Below are 19,718 nucleotides of genomic sequence, written 5' to 3'. Positions count from 1 at the left end.
CACTCATTTCTGTCCTCCATGCTGTGTTGTACTGCAACTGTTCCCCCTGCGTGGTCTATTGTGAAGCCCCTTGCCTTGCCCTCCCGCCTGTATCCAGCCCCAAACCCTTCCTTCTTAATCCTTTGTGCATTCCCGTGCTCGCTCCTTCTTGCCCACCATGGCCGTTGTACTGCCACTAACCTCTGCTTGCCGTGCAGGGTCCTCTGTACTGCCACAGGCCCTCCCACCTGCCCAGTGTGGTCATCTTGCTGCCTCGGACCTCGTTCCACATTCCCTCCATTGACGTTGTTTATGCCATTATAGTCTCACTGTTGCCCTCCATGCCGGAGTCGGGTCTGTTGGCATGTATGATTGTACTATTGGTTTGGTATATTGCCAGTCACTCTTGCCTATCCAGAATGGTTAGTTTGTTGGCCCTGCCCCCCTTCTCTCTGCCCTCCATGGTCCGTTGTGCTGCCACTGCCCCTCCCACCTGCCCAGCGTGGTAAACTTGTTGCCTCTGTACCCTCCTCCCTGCCGTCAATTATCCGAGTAAGTGCCATTGACCTCTACCTCCCCACATTATTCTAATTCCATGGCATCCTCATCATGGGAAGGGTGACCTGACCCAGAACCTTCAAGGTCCTTGCATTGTCTAGGACCTCGATCCAGCCCAAGTAGAACGCTGCTCCTGAAACAACTTGTAAAGTCCACATAAGCCCAGATGTTAAAGTCAGACACACTTGTCTGTGTTTTCACCTTCTGGAGACTGTGGCACATTGCTGCCATAGAAGCTTTGGTAGCAGTCATCTTAACTTTCAATTTGCAGATCCACATGTTCACAGCAGATATAGCCTTATCCCCTATACGGTGCTGCAGACTGATGGTCCACAGTGCAGCTAGCATTACCTTCAGGGCCTACAATACTTCAGCAGTCGCTCAGTTACCAGCCCTGTTGTCACAAGACCCTTTCTGGTAATTTGCGGTAATGGGGAAAGAAACAGTTCTGCTTCCTCACCATGGACTGTCTTCTGGGCATTTTCAATAACATGCCCCATCTCTCCAACTCTACAGTTAAGGTATGGCACCAGCACACAGAGTTGAGTACCCCTCCCATCAGAGGGTACAAATCAAGGCGACCACAGCTCAGTCCAAATCAAATATTAACTTTATTTCGGCTAGAAGCCATAAAAGTAGACAATACAAAAAGCATAACATGATTGTGCAACATGTCAGTTATAAGAAAGAAAAAATGGCAAATAGATGACACAGTTTACTTTAAGAGTCCTGAATAAAACATGGTTGTGGAAAATGGAGCAAGACAAGCATTATTCTTAAAATCTTAAAATCCCAGAATATTAAATATAAAAGTATTAGGTCATTGTATTTTGACTCCAATCAATTAAAACTTGTTAAACTGAATAAATATAATCTAAGACCAATATATTAAAAACACATGATTATAACAATTCTCTAGTTCTTATCTCCCATATATTCTACAAATACCTCACAGCTGGGGGAACAATTTTGTCATTTGTCTCAGTTGTTGAGTATAAAAGGAAGGAATTCCACAGTTTACTTTAAGAGCCCTAGACAGCTCAGTCAACCTTCCCCATATGTGGGGAGGCATCCTACTTCTGAAAAGAGCTGCATGATAACAGCCACGGTACAAGCTAGCTAGGCCCCATCCAAATTACATTCTCCAAACAGAAGTTGCCATCCTGGAAACTGCTGAGTGCTAGACGGGGTATCTCTTGACATTCTATAAGGTGCCCTCATAGGGTAAATGTACAAACTGAAAAAAGAAAAAAAAATGCCACTGATATTCGCGCTTCTCGTGCACACAGCTGCACAAGCCCCAGCAGTCCATGAACTAGCCTCTTAGCCTGGAATAGGATGTGCATGTCATCAAGAACAACATCCAGCTACTGTCCCACTTCTAAAAGTATAATGAGATTCATATAGACAACAATGATTTGAAGAAAGGTAGGCATCTGATTAACGAGAATCATTGTGTACAAAATAAGGATGAGATAACATTCACAAAGGTTTGTATAACAGGTCCCTTCAGTAGAACGGCCAAATTAGAAAGCTGTGTATCACTAAAGGGCATTATACGATAACACCTTTGTATTTTGCTTTTCCAACAGAAGATAGCACTTGAGTAAAAGATGCTAAGGTAAGTTATTTGCTACTGCAGCGGTTAGCATGCAGGAGTGAAGCCCATGAAGATACCCTAAACAACCCTGCAATACAAAATGAATCACTAAGTAAAGTACATCAACACAAAATAGGTAATTTAGAAGTACGCTCTCAAAATTAGATGGACAAGAATGATGGACTGGCACAGTGCTTTTTGCCAGCTTGGCAATGTACGCTTTTAGCTGTGCATTTTATTTTATTTAATCCATACCAATGATGTCCGGGGGAAGAAAAAAACAAAAGAAAAAAAAAAAAAATTACGTGATTTTATGCAGCACAGCTTCCTATTTTTTGTGAAGTATGTTGCTTATTCACATAACAATTTGGTATAAGATGAGTGTGAAGCGTGACTATTTTCACAATGGGGCTCCAAAATGTGCTTGGCTTCAAAAATAACAGCAAACACAAGATTATGCATTCGATAATTAATGATTCTGACTAATGCTGGTCTGTCTCGATGAAATTATATTCTGAAAAATCACCCTGCATACCTGTTGTCTAATCCCTGTGAACCCAATAAAGCCATTAAAACATAATGAGGTAGTTATGCACTGCCCAGGGGTATGCAATACTAGTAGAGTAGAAAAGCAATACCTAGAAGATATGGTTATGGGAGGGATTACCACTGCTGCTAGAGATAAACCACCCTTCTCACCCCTGCATTCCATGGGGTACAAGCAAGACCAAATCTGAAAAAAATAAAATAAAAAAATAACAGCCTTCAAAGTGCCTACCTACCACAACACAACCTGCTATCTATGAAGGTTGGAACACTACTTACATTGAGAAAATATCATTGAGGGGATAGACTAAGGGCAATTCAGTAAATAAATAATAATTCACAAGATGCAGGTGAAAGCAGCATCGACAATGCAACCAATTTATCTTTAGGATATCAGCACAGAGACCTCTTTACAAGTCCCTGTGAAACCAATAAAGTTGTTACCATGTAATGAAGTGGTTATAGACTGCAGAATGGATATGGGCATTGAAGTACTAACTGTATGGAAAACCATTAACCAGTGCGTGGAGCTGAGAACAGTATTATTACTACTGCTTCATATAAATCACCCTCCTCCACCCATAAACCATGGAGTTCACGCAAGACCAGTGTTAATACAATTAAATAGCCTCTGATTCATTTTCCTTCATCCCCCAACCTTTGATAGGGGAGGTGAAAACAGCGCTCATGTGTCTGATAAATCACCGACAGGGATCCGGATGTGAGAAGTTCAGAAGTAAAACCACAATTCAGGAGATGCAGGGCAGTGTAGCATCAATACAGTAGAAAACCCATCTTTAGAAAACAGAGACTTTTAGAGTAGTCCCCGTGAAACTAGTAAGCCATTAAAAATGTAATATGATGTGGCTATATACTACATCAGGAACATTAGTGAGTGCAGTATTAGTAGTGTAGACAAGCAATACACATTTGGTGCGGCTGATAGCATCATTACCACCACTACTACATATAAATCTCCCATGCCCAAGCAACCTGTGGGGCACAATCAAAACCGAGACTAATAAAGACAATATCCTCTCCCCCTCCCTCCAACCCACTACCAAGTGTTGTAATGTAGATAAATACATTACCAGTATTGAAGATAAATCCTTGGGGTGATACGGGGGAAAAAAGTACATCGGATAAGGCATATCAAGGAGGTAAAAGGAGAGAATAGCATTGATGCTGTGGGTATCCAATCTTTAGCAGACAAGAATAAAATCAATACTAATAATAAATTTCAACAAACAGTGCCCCGCAACCGTGGAACCACAGCTTTCCTGTGCAAAGTCCACAGCATGCTGCTTTTTCTTGAATTCCCTTTATTATCAAGTTTATTGGCATGAAACCAGAATTGTCTTGCGTCTCCTGATATACAAAGACCATAAATGTCTGTACACACATTATAATTTTTCTTCGGGACTACCGTATTAGCTTCTTTGAAAATCGTTTTGTTCTGTTTCATCGAACGTTGATGGTGGCGTTGGAGGTTTAAGAAACTCCCTTACCCTCAACCACTTCCTATACCATAAAGGCACCTGAAAATCATACAGAATTTGAAGGGAGAAAAAAAAAAAAAAAAAAAAAAAAAAAAAAGTTTTAGGGTTTTCATTTACCTTTTCACTATCAATGAAAGCTCAGTTTGCACGTCATTCCAGGTATAAAATGTTTTATCTTATCACACAATCGTGCACAAACTGTTGGCTAAGGCACACTGATGCGTCAGTCTTCAACCACCTTGCAAGTATCTTTATTAAGGGACTGTGCAACTTCAACTGTTTCAATTGTTGCAGCCCTGTAGCTTCCACCATGTTAATTAACAGTTAGCCCTGAGGAAATCGGAATCTTTCTGAAGAACATGGTGGAAATCATCACTTTGTGTTCTGAAATCTATACAAAAATGTTTAAGAAACAAAGATAAGTGTAAAGTCACAAAAGCATAATTTAGCACAGCTTAATGCTTAACCTTTAATTACAGATCAAGAAGTTAGCTGAAAAAAAAAAAAAAAAAACGCATTTTAGTTTGGGTTTAGAAGCTGCTGCGTGTACCCAAACTAATGAACGACAATCAGACGTTCACCCTGAAAGTAGTTGTAAAAAGTGCCTGAATTTAATTCTCCGGTCTAGGAGGCTGGCCTGGCTTATAATGGGTACCTTGTGATACTTATGTTGGGTTCTCTCTCAGTTCTTATGTCGAGTCTTGTAAGGATTCGAGAACCTGGTCTCGAGACTCGACATACGAGGGGAGAAACGGTTGGAAGGGCGACGGTATTTTTGGCTGTTCTGCATTATTGTAGATTACACTGAAAATAAACAGTACTTACAAGCAACAAAGACTTCTCATTGGCGACGAGTGACTGCAGGACAGCTGGACCTACGTGTGCACCTTTTGAGGAGTTCAACGCGCGGCGTCTTCAACCGGCCTTCAGTGTTTTGATCCTGCTGAGGGGAGTCTCTGCGTCTCCATTCTTCGAGGAGCCTGCAATCTGTCTTCTTTGATTTTCATCGATTTTTGGGCTGTTTGTCACGGGGAGGTTTCTGCGCGTGTCGGATCCAGCGCGCGCCTCCTCCTGTTGTTATTCACGTGTCCCGTCACGCGCCGGCGTTTGGGAACTTAGTTGCTAAGCAACGAAGACGCTGAATACGCGTCTTATGAGTTACTTTGTTTCCTGGCAACGGAGACGCCAGGAAACGAGTGAACCGGTCATTTCATCTGTTGACGTTACTAAGTGGAAAGTGCCTTCATTCTGCAAGTTACTTGTTTCCAAGTTTTCCAAGCATTTCAAGCAGTATAGTAGCGTTAAATTGTTCTCCTTCAACTTGTTTTCTGCAGTGACACGCATACCTTGCGCAGTGTGTCTTGAAAATTAACAGGACACGCATATCTTTGTGTTTTACACGATTCCTCATTGCTTAATTTTAATTAACATTTATTGTGGTTACATTTAATATGCAGCAATCCATTCTTCCTCCTCCTGTATTCTCTCCAGATCCTGTTTCATCAGAAGCAGATTGGGATTCCTGGAAAGAAGGTTTCGAGGCATATTTAGATGCCATTGATGGTGACTCCTTTACTCATAGGAAAAAGTTTGCTGTTTTACGTCATTGTTTAGGTCCAGAGGGCCGCAAAATTTTAAAACACATTCCACAGGTGTCTGTTGCATTAGATGTGGGTGAAGGTGATGGCGGTATTGATGAATATGCTTCTGCCATTAAGTCTCTTGATAACAGATTTAGATCGTGTAAAAATGTTATTATGGAAAGACAAATTTTATAAAAGGGTGCAAGTTCCTGGTGAACCAGTAGCTAACTATGTGGGGGCTTTAAGAATGTTAGCGGTTTCCTGTGATTACAAGGCATGTGAGGATGAAATGATTAGAGATCAACTTGCCGAGAAAACCAATAATAAGAAAGTTCAAGAGACACTATTGTCTACACCGAATTTAACTTTAGAAAAGGCCGTGGAGATAGCCACTAGAATCGAGAATACAAGAACGTATATGCAACAGATAAATATAACTAGTCAGAAAGATTCTCATCAGAAAGTAGCTATAATCAAACAGAAATTTAACAAATCCCAAGCAATTGCCAAAGCTGAAACATCAGTTAGGAAGGAAAATTACAAGAAAAGGGAATGTTTTAGGTGTGGTAGTTCCACCCATTTAGGTAATGCAAGTAATTGCCCTGCAGTTGGTACAAAAATGTTCAAAATGCTCCAAAGTTGGGCATTTTGCTAGGGTGTGTAGGGCTGTTAACATATCAAGTTCCAGTTCAAGGGACAAGGTTTTTAAGTTACACAATGACAATTTGGATGGATCTAATTCTTCCTCTAATGAGGATGACGAAATTCTTACTGTTGTGTGTTGTTCTAATGAGAGTGATGTTGTTATGCTTAACAACACTAAAAGGCCTACCTGTAAATTGTCAATTAATGGCCGTGAAATAATTGTTGTAGCCGATTCTGGGTCACCTTATACACTTGTGAGTCAAAACGTGTGGAAGGAAAACTTCAGCCATGTTGGGCTCAGGAAGTCTAGCATCAAGCCTGTGGGATATGGTGGCAAACCAGTGGAAGTTTTGGGGGAACGTGAAGTCGAGTTGAGTTTCCAAGGTAATGTGACTAAGGGAGTAGTGTATGTAGCTAATGATGATACATGTCTTTTAGGTTGGGAAGACCAAAGAAAGTTGGGTATTTTGTTAGATCCCAATAACCCCGAACAAGTTATACTGAGCAAGAATTATAACCAGGTGTTATCTATTAGTTCTATGTGGGTCGATGCATTTCCAGGTGTTTTTAAAGAAGGAATTGGTATGTTCAAGGGATTTGCACACAAGATAAAGTTAAAGGAAAATGCAATTCCCAAGGTTCATAAAGTACGTAGAGTACCTTTAGCGTTGAGAGCAGAGTTGAAAAAGGAGCTAGATAGATTATGTGATCAACGCATAATTGAGAGGGTGGATTCATCGGATTGGGTGGCCCCCATAGTAATTGCTCGTAAAGCCAATAACTCTATTCGCATGTGTGTTGATTTACGTGACCTCAATGCACAAATTTGGGTGGATTGCCATCCATTGCCTAACATTGTTGAAATTCTATCCATTCTAGATGAGGCCAGCGTGTTCAGTTTGTTGGACATGACATCGGCTTATCATCAAATTAATCTGCATCCTGAGTCCAGACATTTGACAGCTTTTGTTACTCCGGAAGGTTTGATCCAATTTAGGCGCATGCCATTTGGTTTAGCTTCAGCGTATGCGGTATTCCAAAGGGTGGTGGATAGTTTATTTGGAAGTATGGAAGGTGTAATTGCTTTCCAGGATGACATTCTAGTCTTTGGCAAGGATCAAGCACAGCATGATGAAAGAATGGAACAGGTATTATCTTTGTTGAATAAAAAAGGGATTGTACTAGGGGCAAACAAATGTAAATTTAGTGTATCTAGTATTGATTATCTAGGGTATAAAATTTCTAAGTGCGGAGTGGAACCAAAGAAAAAGTTGGTTGAAGCTATTGAAGATTTTCAGTCTCCTAGTAATAAAGACCAAGTCAGATCCTTCATGGGTCTAATTGAATTTTATTCAAGGTTCATTCCTAATTGTGCAAGTAAAACTCATAAAATCAGATCTCTTTTATAGAAAAATGTCAAATTTGATTGGTGTTTGGAGTGTGAACAGGAGTTTGCAGCCATTAAAAAGGAAGTAGCAATGGCAGTTCCGTTGAAGTCTTTTAACACAAGGGACGAAATAGTAATAATGACGGATGCCAGTCAACTTGGATTAGGTGCTGTTTTAATGCAGAAGAAAAATGGAAGGGATGAAGTGGTAGCCTTTGCTTCACATAGTCTGAGAGGTGCCGAAGAACCTTACTCAACTATTGAAAGGGAAGCCCTTGCATGTTGGTGGGGCATTGTGCATTTCAAATCGTATTTGTGGGGTGTGCACTTTACAGTCAGGATGGATCACAAACCCTTAGTGCAATTGTTTTCTACCTCTGGTGCGCATCGAGCCACTCCCAGAATAGCTAAGTGGCAGTACAGATTACAAATGTATAACTTTCATGTGGAATATGTTCCGGGTGCAAGGAATACACTTGCTGATTCTCTTTCCCGTCTTCCTTGCAAGAATGAGTCAGATGAGGAGGAACCAGAAGAAGAGGATGTCCTGGTATGCTCTATAGAGATTCAATTGGGTGGTGCGGTGACGGAAGATGAGTGGAGGCAAGCGTGTGGAAGTGATGATCAAGTGAAGGAGGTCATGAAGGGCATAGCACAGGGATGGTCTGTGTGCAAGTCTGAACAGTGTGAAGTATACAAACATGTTTTTGAGGAGTTATCTATTGTAAATAACGTGTTGATGCGTGCGGATGCAATGGTTGTACCTAAGGATTTAAGATACAAAGTATTATCCTTGGGACATGAAGGACACATAGGTATGCGGGCTATGAAAAGGAGAATAAGAGAGGATTTCTGGTGGCCTGGACTGGACAGAGATGTAGAACACTTTGTGAGAGATTGTTTGGCCTGTGCTATCAGTGACAAGTCTCAGGTTGTCCTGCCATCCCCTGTTGAAGCTATTGAAGTGCCTGGGAAAGCCTGGAGTAAGGTTGCAGTGGATTTGATTGGACCTGTCAATTTGCTCAGTGGGCAAGTGGAGTATGGTATAGTGTTAATAGACTTTTATAGTCGTTGGCCCGAGTTTAAGTTGGTGAAAGTACATAATGCGCATAAGATCATTGAATTTTTGGAATCTGTTTTTCTCAGAGAGGGTATTCCTAATGAGATACTTACCGACAACGGTAGTCAATTTACATCTTCTCAATTTTCTGGTGCTCATGGGCATTAAACATGTTAAGGCTTCACTTTATCATCCTAGGAGTAATGGTCTTGTTGAGCGCTTTAACAGAGTGATTAAAGAGAATATGCAGTTGGCCAAAGCTGGAGGGTTAAATTGTAAGGATGAACTTAAAAAGTTGTTGTGGGCTGTGCGGACCACACCCAATGCAGATACTGGTGTGTCTCCTTTTATATTATTGAAGGGAAGAGCTCCTGGAACTAAGTTGAAAAGGAAGTGGATGGGTGAAAATGGAGTTGATGAGGGATTGATTGAGAAAGTGAGTGAAAAAAGGATTTCTGCTCAGAATAAATACAAAGGTGATTCTAGAAAAACAATGTGTGTGAAGTTGGGTGATTATGTCAATATCAAGAGTGCCCGCATTGTTCAGAAAGGTGAATCTAGATTTTCTTATCCTAAGAAAGTCATCAAAATTTGTAAAAATGCTGTTAAATTGGAAGATGGCAATTGGTGGAATAAGGAGAGGTTGCCCTTGGCTTGTGATGTGGAACTTTTGAACAAATCTTTGAAGGAATCTACCAAGGTAAATCAAGAAGCAAGAAATGACCCACGGAAGGACAAGGATTTGGAAGGTCTTATTAAGAAGGAATGTGAGTCGATGGACATTAAAAGGAAATCCTCAACTAGGAATAGGAGGCTTCCTACGAAGTTCCGTGATTTTGTACTTTTAGTTTAACAAAATGTGTTACGTGTTTTTGTAAATGTTTGGGTGTAACTTTGTATGTGTTAAGGGGAAGGATATGTTGGGTTCTCTCTCAGTTCTTATGTCTAGTCTTGTAAGGATTCGAGACTCGACATACGAGGGGAGAAACGGTTGGAAGGGCGACGGTGGCGGAGGTATTTTTGGCTGTTCTGCATTATTGTAGATTACACTGAAAATAAACAGTACTTACAAGCAACAAAGACTTTTCAACTTACACCCTGTGCCAGGTCCAGTAATCCCTTATTAGTGTAGACGAGGTGTTTCTAGCAGCTTAGGCTGATAGAATGTAGCTATGGCAAAGCAGCTTAGGCTGAACTAGGAGACATGCAAAGGTCCTACTATACCACTTATATCATACAGCACAATATCATAATAAAACACAATACTCAGAGTTACTCAAAATAAAGGTACTTTATTTTAGTGACAATATGCCAAAAATATCTCAGAGAATACCCTCACTTAGGAGGTAAGTAATATACACAAGTCATATGTACACAAACCCAAAACAGATAAGTAACAGTAAGAAAAGTAGTGCAAACAATGTAGAATCACAATAGGATGCACTAGGTAGACATAGGTCTAGGGGCAACACAAACCATATACTCCAAAAGCGGAATGCGAATCACGAATGGACCCCAGACCTATGGGAGATTGTAGAGGGTCGCTGGGACTTTGAGAAAAACAGTAAGGGTGTCCAAAATACACCACCCCAAGACCCTGAAAAGTAGGAGTAAAGCTACCCTACTACTCCAGAAAGACACAATAGTCGTGATAGGGGATTCTGCAAGAACCACAAGCACCAGCAAAGCACTGAAGACGGATTCCTGGCCCTGAGGACCTGTAAAAGAAGGGGACCAAGTCCAAGAGTCATGAAAGTGTCCGGGGGGTGGGGGGGGCAGATGCCCACTAAACCCCGGATGTAGGTGCAAAAGGGATGCCTCCGGGTGGAAGAAGCCGAAGATTCTGCAACAACAAAAAGGGCTAGGAACTTCTCCTTTGGATGGAAGATGTCCCACGGCATGCTGGATGTTGCAGAGAGCCCCCGTAGAAGTACCGGAACAGGCACTTAGAAGATCTGTGAACTCAGAGTCACAAAAGGAGGGTCCCACGACGTCAGAGTCCAACTCAGCAGGTTGAGCACTGTAGGACGGAGTGCTAGTGACCCAGGCTAGGCTGTGCACAAAGGAATCCTTGGAGAAGTGCACAGAAGCCGGAGCAGCTGCAAATCACGCAGTACACAGGGTTGCTATCTGGCTTGGGAAGCATGGACTTACCTCCACCAAATTCAGACAGAAGGGCCAATGGACTGTTGGAGACACTTGGACCCAGCTCCTGTGTTCCAGGGACCACGCTCGTCAGGATGAGAGGGGACCCAGAGAACCGGTGATGCAGAAGTTTGAGCCTGCGTTGGCAGGGGGAAGATTCCGTCGACCCACGGGAAATTTCTTCTTGGCTTTCCAGTGCAGGGTGAAGGCAGACAGCCCTCAGAGCATGCACCACCAGGAAACAGTCGAGAAAGCCGGCAGGATGAGGCGCTACAATGTTGCTGGTAGTCGTCTCACTACTTTGTTGCGGTTTTGCAGGCGTCCTGGAGCAGCCAGCGGTCGATCCTTGGCAGAAGTCAAAGAGGGAAGTACAGAGGAACTCTGAGCTCTTGCATTCATTATCTGAGGTATAGCCCAGAGGAGAGACCCAAAATAGCCAGAAACTGAGGTTTGGCTACTGAAAGAGGTAAGCACCTATCAGGAGGGGTCTCTGACGTCACCTGATGGCACGGGCCACCCAGAGCAGTCCATTGTGCCCCAACACCTCTGAATCCAAGATGGCAGAGGTCTGGGACACACTGGAGGAGCTCTGGGCACCTCCCCTGGGAGGTACTGGTCAGGGGAGTGGTCACTCCCCTTTCCTTTGTCCAGTTTCACGCCAGAGCAGGGCTGGGGGATCCCTGAACCGGTGTAGACTGGCTTATGCAGAGATGGGCACCATCTGTGCCCATCAAAGCATTTCCAGAGGCTGGTGGAGGCTACTCCTCCCCAGCCCTTCACACCTATTTCCAAAGGGAGAGGGGGTAACACCCTCTCTCAGAGGAAATCCTTTGTTCTGTCTTCTTGGGACTGGGCTGCCTAGACCCCAGGGGGGGCAGAAACCTGTCTGAGGGGTTGGCAGCAGCTGCAGTGGAAACCCTGGAAAGGCAGTTTGGCAGTACCCGGGTTCTGTGCTAGAGACCCGGGGGAATCATGGAATTGTCCTCCCAATACCAGAATGGTATTGGGGTGACAATTCCATGATCTTAGACATGTTACATGGCCATGTTCGGAGTTATCATTGTGACGCCACACATAGGTAGTGACCTATGTGTAGTACGCACATGTAATAGTGTCCCTGCACTCACACTAAGTAACTTAGCACCTAACCTTCACTAAGTGAGGGTTAGACATATAGGTGACTTACAAGTTACTTATGTACAGTGAAAAATGGCTGTGAAATAACGTGGACGTTATTTCACTCAGGCAACAGTGGCAGTCCTGTGAAAGAATTGGCTGAGCTCCCTATGGGTGGCAAAAAAAATGCTGCAGCCCATAGGGATCTCCTGGAACCCCAATACCCTGGGTACCTAGGTACCATATACAAAGGAATTATATGGGTGTTCCAGTGTGCCAATGAGAATTGGTAAAATGAGTCACTAGCCTGCAGTGACAATTACAAAAAGCAGAGAGCATAAACACTGAGGTTCTGGTTAACAGAGCCTCAGTCATACAGTTAGGCACCACACAGGGAACATATATAGGTCACAAACTTATGAGCACTGGGGCCCTGGCTAGCAGGGTCCCAGTGAGACAGTAAAAACATCCTGACAGATACTCAAAAACAGGCCAAAAGTGGGGGTAACAAGGCTAGAAAGAGGCTACCTTCCTACATCCGGTCACTGTTATGTTATACTGCATTAAAAACAGTATACATACCTGTCAAAAGAAGCATGTTAAAGGGACCATGCAATGAAAAGAACTGTTCTTTTTGCACAATTCTACATCATTAACAATCGTGCCCAGTTCTGCAGCACCAAAAATCGCCAACAATAGGCATTTTTTTATTGTTTGATAATATCAGCTAGGGTTCTGAGGTTTACAGTGACCTCACTCATCAGATGGCTCCTTTAAGATGGATTTTCAGTTGCAAATGATAAAATGAACATCAACAAGTGCGTTGTAAAATACACCACAATCAAATATGGCTTCTGTTAAGCCACAGCTTTTAACAAAAGTCTGCAATAGCGGCTGGCCAATGCTCAATTTCAATATAAAAGTTGCAGTTCAGAGCACAATACAAACAAGAAGTAAATGGATATCTATCCCTAGTTCAGGGTTGTGAACTGCCACAGTCATCAAAGAGCGTTATCTACCCTCGTGTACACAGAGTCCTCCTGTGCCAATACCTTAATAGATCAGTCCTTGATCACGGTAGTTTTAGGGCTTGTAGGCTTAGTATATTTATTATTTTGCATTTCGGTCTGTATTTATCAGTTTTAAATGTGTGCCCTTCTTACCAGTATTTATTCACATTTAACCTGTGTTTGCAATATTAAGGTAAAACCAGTACACCTGCCATACTAAACTAATGAATGTGCATTAGCCTTTGTATAACTTTTTACATTAGCATTTGGATAACGTTTTACCTTCTCTGACATTAACCACATATGTAATACAAAAATATGCTCATCTGGAAAGATAAGGGTCTCTGAACAAATACATGAGCTTTAAATGTATTTACCCATTTAAACTTGATTGGGGAAACGTCCCTTTTTCTGCAGTCAACGTTCATAGATATTAGCTTTAAAGGCAAGACTGACATTATTGAGTTTCCAACAAGACGGATTTTTTTCTGATTTATATATGCAGAAAGGAAAATACGCGGTTTTCGGGTCCTACATATGTCTAAAAATTGACAAATACGAACTTTTTCTTTATAGCAAATCCAGTATTACAGTTCTTGCATTTACTGAGAGGGATAGCGAGGTAATATCGCAACAAGATATGCCAAATAATGTTTCCCAGGATTTCATGCCAATATCCTGCAGTCGTCAACTGTAGAATTATCCCCAATGTTATGGCTAGCAAAAAAAAAATATAAAAAATAAAAAAAAAGGCTGCCAGTTGGTATTTTTTTTTTTCCCCAAAGAAGTCAAGCCCCGCTCTTACCTCAGAGGCTCCATCATAGAGCTGCTTGCTAACCATACAGTCGTCTTCCAACAATTACCTTCTAGCCCAATCAAGTCGAGGGTAGTGCTACAACGGCCAAGCCATACAAATATAAATGGATCACAATTCCAAAGTACGTCTTACAGACGGGGTGCCATTGCTGATCTCCATCGAAGACTTTTCAATCCAGAGGCAACATTCATTGGTGTTACTGCGTGAGTTATCAAAGACAACGTAGAGGTGGAGAAGCCACTGAAAGATTGACCCAGGTGTCTTGGTCGGCCAGAGGTCTTTTAAGACTCTCGAGACAAAAACTGGCAAAGCTTGTACCTACTTGTGTGCATGCACACTATTACTCTCCAAACTATCCTGTACACAGAACGTGAAGAGGATGGCCTGCAGCATGCTTATTAGATTGCTTCACCCCTTACTAGGCACAGATAAGGTTTATTGGTTAATAAAAACCATAAACAAAAAAAAAAAAAAAAACACATCAAACCCTTTGGCACAACCCTTCAATTCACATTTTAAAACATGAATACATCTCACCTGTCCTTTAGGAGCCATAACTATAGTCATGTAAAGGGTAAGGTGTTAAGCACCATAGTCCTCCAGAAAGATCTCCCACTTAATATAACACAAATGTTGGGGACCCTCCACCCAAAAAGTATGAATTAAGAGTAGGACGTCAATAATGTAAGCGCTTGGTCATCGTGCAATGAGCAAAATAATGCGCGTGGTGGATACTAAAGTGGCAGGCTTTAAAAAAAAAAAGCCATGTGATAAAATATTACTACAAGGATGACTACAGAACCGACAGTCGACTGGAGGTTGTATGGACAGGCATGATTGGGTCAAAAGTGCAGAGAATTTACAATCTCTGCCCCTATATTCTTATCAATTGAGAACCCAGCTACGAGCAAATCCATCCATACATATTCTATCAAAATATGGCGTTTTTTTTGGTGGGGGCATAACCTTCTTGAGCGTAGACGGGAGGATGCAGGCGAAATGTGGGTGCCAGACTGCCTCGATTTCAGAGGGAGCCTGGAACATAAAAGTTGGGTTTTAGTAACAACAACAGGCCCCCCCTTAGCAGAAATGAGAGCGTGAAGCTTTCCTGTTCTAGAACTATCCCTGGAAGGATATCACTTTTTACCCAAGATCAGAGATAGAAAGAGAGGGAAAATGAAAAGGGAGCTCCTCCCTTCGAAATTAGTGATAACCTATTTGGTACTTACTTACACGGGCCGTCCGTGAATTCAACCTGAATGCCGTCCGCCGTTGTTGATCTTTTAACGGACGTCATTGGCCCGTAACATTAACACTTCCGGGTAGCATAACATCCAATCGTGTTGCTAAATATATTATGGAAGTCGTCTGGTAATGGGCGGTACCACTAATATGTAAGATGTGCTAGGATTGGAGCATTAAGGGCAGCTCGGTCCGTCATAGTACGAAACACAGAATTACGACTGATAAGCGGGAGTGGAGTGTCAATTCTTTAAGGCACTTGTCGTTTTAAAGAGCTTTAAACGGGCAGTGTACTTAATATCAGCACTTTTTCAGTTTGAAAGTACCCGGAAGATTCAGCGCTTTTACTTGAAAGTAGCATTCTGATCAATAAACAGGTACGCTGAGATGGCCAGTGTCTGCACTTTAATATTTCCATTTCAACAGCAAGCCTGTTTATTATCACGCTGGTTTGATTAGCTCCCCGCTGTTACATAGGCTGCTTCCTTGCATGTCAAGTTTATGTTGCATGATTGACGGGACAGGATGTAGTTCTCATGGAGCCTGACCTTGTGCATGGCACCCATACTTCTGAGGGGCTTTGGTGTTGCTGGACTTAGTTTGTTTTCGTAGACAGTGCGTATTATTCACCACTCTTAGCACAGATAAACAGCATATTATTTAATCCTCAGGTCTTAACATTTTTTGTAATGAAAGGGCCTTTTCTTTTAGTGGGAGAGAATAATTGTGATTCCAGTCAAATCGGCCCATGGCTAAAAAAATAAATACTCATGTAATGTAATCTATTGCTCATGTAAAGTGCTGTAATGCCCCGGGGTCAAGTTCTAGTTTGCACTATATAAAACTGCAAAAACAAATTATTGACAGACTCCTGTTCTGCCCTATTTCTTTCTGCCAATAGATTCAATTCTGGAATACAAAATTAGATAAGTGAAAAGGGTATTTGAATAATATTTTCACAATTTGCCTGGCAGTGAACCCTGAGTGTTAAATAAACAAGAATCAAGTGACAAGCCTGCATCATAAAGTAGACTGAGGAATTCAGTAGAAAACAGATGTTCATACCACTAGGGGATGTTAGCAAACAATAGGCTTGGAAGGGGAAAGAAACAGTGCCTACTTTATTGTGAACAGTACAACACACAGAATTCTAACACATCATGGAAATCCAAAATTTTCACCTCATCAACTAAATGGATCTCGCAACCGGAGCCACGCCAACAATCCCGAACGAGCCTAGACCTTTCATTTAACTCCTCTTTAATTGCACGTTGGCTGGTATAGCAGCTAGGTAATACCTAGGTTTTACAGTCGTGTTGTAAATTTCTTACAGTTTACTTCAGGCTGCTAATCTGCTAATGTTCAGTAGAAGACATCGCTGCTCACAAGATATTTTGTCTAGTGATATAAAATAACTGCAACAATGACACAAGCTTCTCCAGTGTCTGCTTTCATTATTAAATGGATCTTCAAGTCTGGGGATGTACAAGGTTTAACCTAGTCTGCCATCAAAAACTGCTTTCACCCCACCATCAATGTGTTTCTGTCACTGGACTGTGATGGATGTTTTATTTTAAAGTAAAGTTACCTGCTGTCCGGCAGCAGTATTTCCTTATGTTTTTCCATATTCTTACTTCTGTAATGCCTATATGCCTTTTGCTAATGCATCTCTGTGTTTTTTAGGTGTCACCTACAGACTTTTAGCTGTCTGTTGCCAAATACCCAGAGTGGACAGTACCAATAATTACAGAGGACTTTGAGTCAGGGGCTTGCTTAACATTGGTTGTGTGGAGATAGGAAACAGAACCTTAACTCCATCTTGTGAAGAGACTCCATTTTGTGTTATTCAACCAAATGAGCGTGAAAACAAACTCTTAAAGTATATGCTACACCCTGAGTTTCAGTACATAGATAGTCACAAGGCAGAGAAAGAACACAAACAGTTTCCAGAATCAGAACAGGTTATCTTATCTAGACGCAACAGAATACCCCCAGCCCAGGGAGTGTAGGGCGTCACTTACAAAAAAGCTAGAGGCTGAGAAAAAACTCAAATGACAAACAGATGTGCTTGCTGACTGTAACATGTGCATCAGCTATTTGTATTTAATGCCTGTTGAAGTGTATACATATTGGACGCAGTCAGATTATCTTTGAGTCTCTCCCTTGTATGTGACTTTGCATGCAGCACTACAGTGTGTCTCCCAGCCATGAACTAAAGATTATCCTGAGAACCCAAGGCGGAAGACTGTGATAATTTCTAAGGGTAGAGGGCCGAAAACTGTTCAGAGTTGACATTAGTGGAGCCAGCCAGGAGACCCCTTAGGTATGAAATGCCAGGCCCCAGGAACTATCTCCATTGCCTCCCCTCCGGGACCTTCAGGATGGGATTACGAATATATGAGAGACTCATTACGTGTCTGGCAATAGTACGCAGAAAAGTATGATGGTAGACACCTCCAAGGAATTCGTAAAAGAGCACTGAAGGTACTACCACTGATACAACGTGGAACTGGACAGCAGTCCTCCTGTATATGTTTCATGGCAGCACATGGGTAAGGAGAACTTACAAAAACAATTACCATTACTACTAGAAGGAGCATCTAAACGGTTAGCCAACTTTGAACAACACACAGCAGGCGTGGTCTTGGCTATAGGGAATGTGAAGAGCCTCCTTGCCAGCATTGTAGGAGGTTATGTTAATTCTGTTTTTCACCATATATTACCAACAGGGCACCCAAACAATAAGATTGCATTAACAAGTAATAGCAGAGATGGTGGCAAATTTAATACTATACATGCAGCCGTATGGAATCAGCCGAAAGTAAGGTATCCAGCTATCCCTGATGTGGGAGGTCTGATGAGTCCGACCATGGGAAAAGATGAGACAGTTTTAGAATCTATGGACAGGATGAAAAAGATGGGGATGATGGAGATGGGGGAATTCAACCCGCAGAACTTTAGGATGTTTTTTCACATTGTCAAGAATAGTCTGCCTGAAGACATACAAAATAAATTAGATGCTGAAGTAGCAATTGAAACTAAGAACTGGGCAGAGATACAAGGCATTATTTTACATTATTTGAAAAAGGAAGATGAGAAAGAGAAGAAGGAGAAAGACATGTATGAATGCGATGCTGCTAAGCTGGCAGCTCAAAAGTTAGAAAAGCTGGTAAAAAATGAAGGGGTATGGGAGCGAATAATGTAACTAAAGCAATTCAGCCTATGGTCCCTCCAGTGGTGGCACCGCAACCATTATATACAGCCTCTGGTGACTGCGGCACAAATAGTTTCATACCCACACCATCCCCAATTACAACAACAACAAGGTATGGGTAGAGGAAGTGGCCAAATGTGAGGAGGAGATAAAAGAAATATGACATTTTTCTATTGTGGGAAGAAAGGACACCTTATAGTGGAATGTCGCTTTTGGAAGTCCCAGCAAGACAACAATATGCAGTATCAATATCAACCACAACAAGGCACCTATTATGGTCCTCAGGCTTCTTAAGGTCAACAGCACCTGCCTATGCAGCAAGTGGCAGCACAATTACAGCCACGGACACCGATGTGCTACCAGCAAATTCCTCAGCAGACCTTGCATTCTCCCTTGCAACCAGTGCAAATGCTTGCACCTAAGGTAATGCCCCGACAAATGATGGGAGGAACGATTGTACAAGGAGGCAATCCATTTCTAGGTACAATATGACGGTCGGGACCTGAGACCCTAATGTGCCCTGTAATCTCTAGGACCTCCAATTTCCAATGGAAGCGAACAGCACAAAAATGCATACTGCGAAACATGATAAGCTTTTGATTGACAGAGGGGCCACAAAATCACGCATTAGAGATCCAGGATTGCCGCTTTCAAATAAATCAGTGGCCGCACAGGGATGCTGAGGTGAAATAATGACAGCACCATGCGCCATCGTTGGACTGGGAGGAGCCTGAATTCCAACCCCCAGCATTCTCAGCGGCAGACAGAACACCGCCAGTTTCAATTCGCACCCGGAGGTGCATAATGAGAGCTGGCTGTTCCAGCTGCGCGGGACGCACCATCGTTGAACCAGGGGAGCCTGAACTCCAATCCCTACCATTCTCAGCAGCAAGCGTAGGGCTGCCAGTTTCCATTCGCGCCCAGAGGCACATAAGGAGAACCAGCTGCTCCCGCTGCATGGGACGTGCTAGGGCAAAGAGTTGGTCTGTCTGCGCCCGTCCACAGCTGGACGAGGCTGGCCCCCATCTCTTTGCCCCTCTGTGTTGTGCTATTTGTTCTGCCTTACAGCTGGTAAGGTGCTGCTATGGGAAAGCGCAAGGATGATGAGTGGGCTCTTCCTGCACGCCCCTTTGTGTCTATTGATAGCATCTTAGAAAGAGTTGTTGGTACTGTGTCAAATGAGATCAAATTGGACGAGCGCAGGCTTTCAATGGACTCTGGTGTGACTTTGGCTGCACCTATAATTGATGTCAGTAATGTTGTCACTGTAAATAATGCCACTTCTGCTAACATAGTCGGAGATTTCTGTCAACCTTT

General features: G+C 42.5%; 1 protein-coding gene across 4 annotated transcripts in view; it reads right to left on the bottom strand.

Moving 5' to 3' along the window:
* AXIN1 (axin 1) overlaps positions 1-15,260 on the bottom strand; it is a 345,962-nt gene extending 330,702 nt beyond the window's left edge. Inside the window, exon 1 of one of the 4 annotated variants that reach the window (XM_069210655.1) lies at positions 15,175-15,260. The gene's annotated coding sequence lies outside the window, so the exon portion shown is untranslated. The remainder of the gene's footprint in view (positions 1-15,174) is intronic. The other 3 variants (XM_069210657.1, XM_069210656.1, XM_069210658.1) reach the window with 3 other exon arrangements.
* Positions 15,261-19,718: the final 4,458 nt, after the last annotated feature.

This window comes from Pleurodeles waltl, chromosome 10, assembly GCF_031143425.1.
Source record: "Pleurodeles waltl isolate 20211129_DDA chromosome 10, aPleWal1.hap1.20221129, whole genome shotgun sequence".
NCBI classification, from domain to species: Eukaryota; Metazoa; Chordata; class Amphibia; order Caudata; family Salamandridae; genus Pleurodeles; species Pleurodeles waltl.
This window is presented reverse-complemented; position numbering and strand designations above follow the sequence as displayed.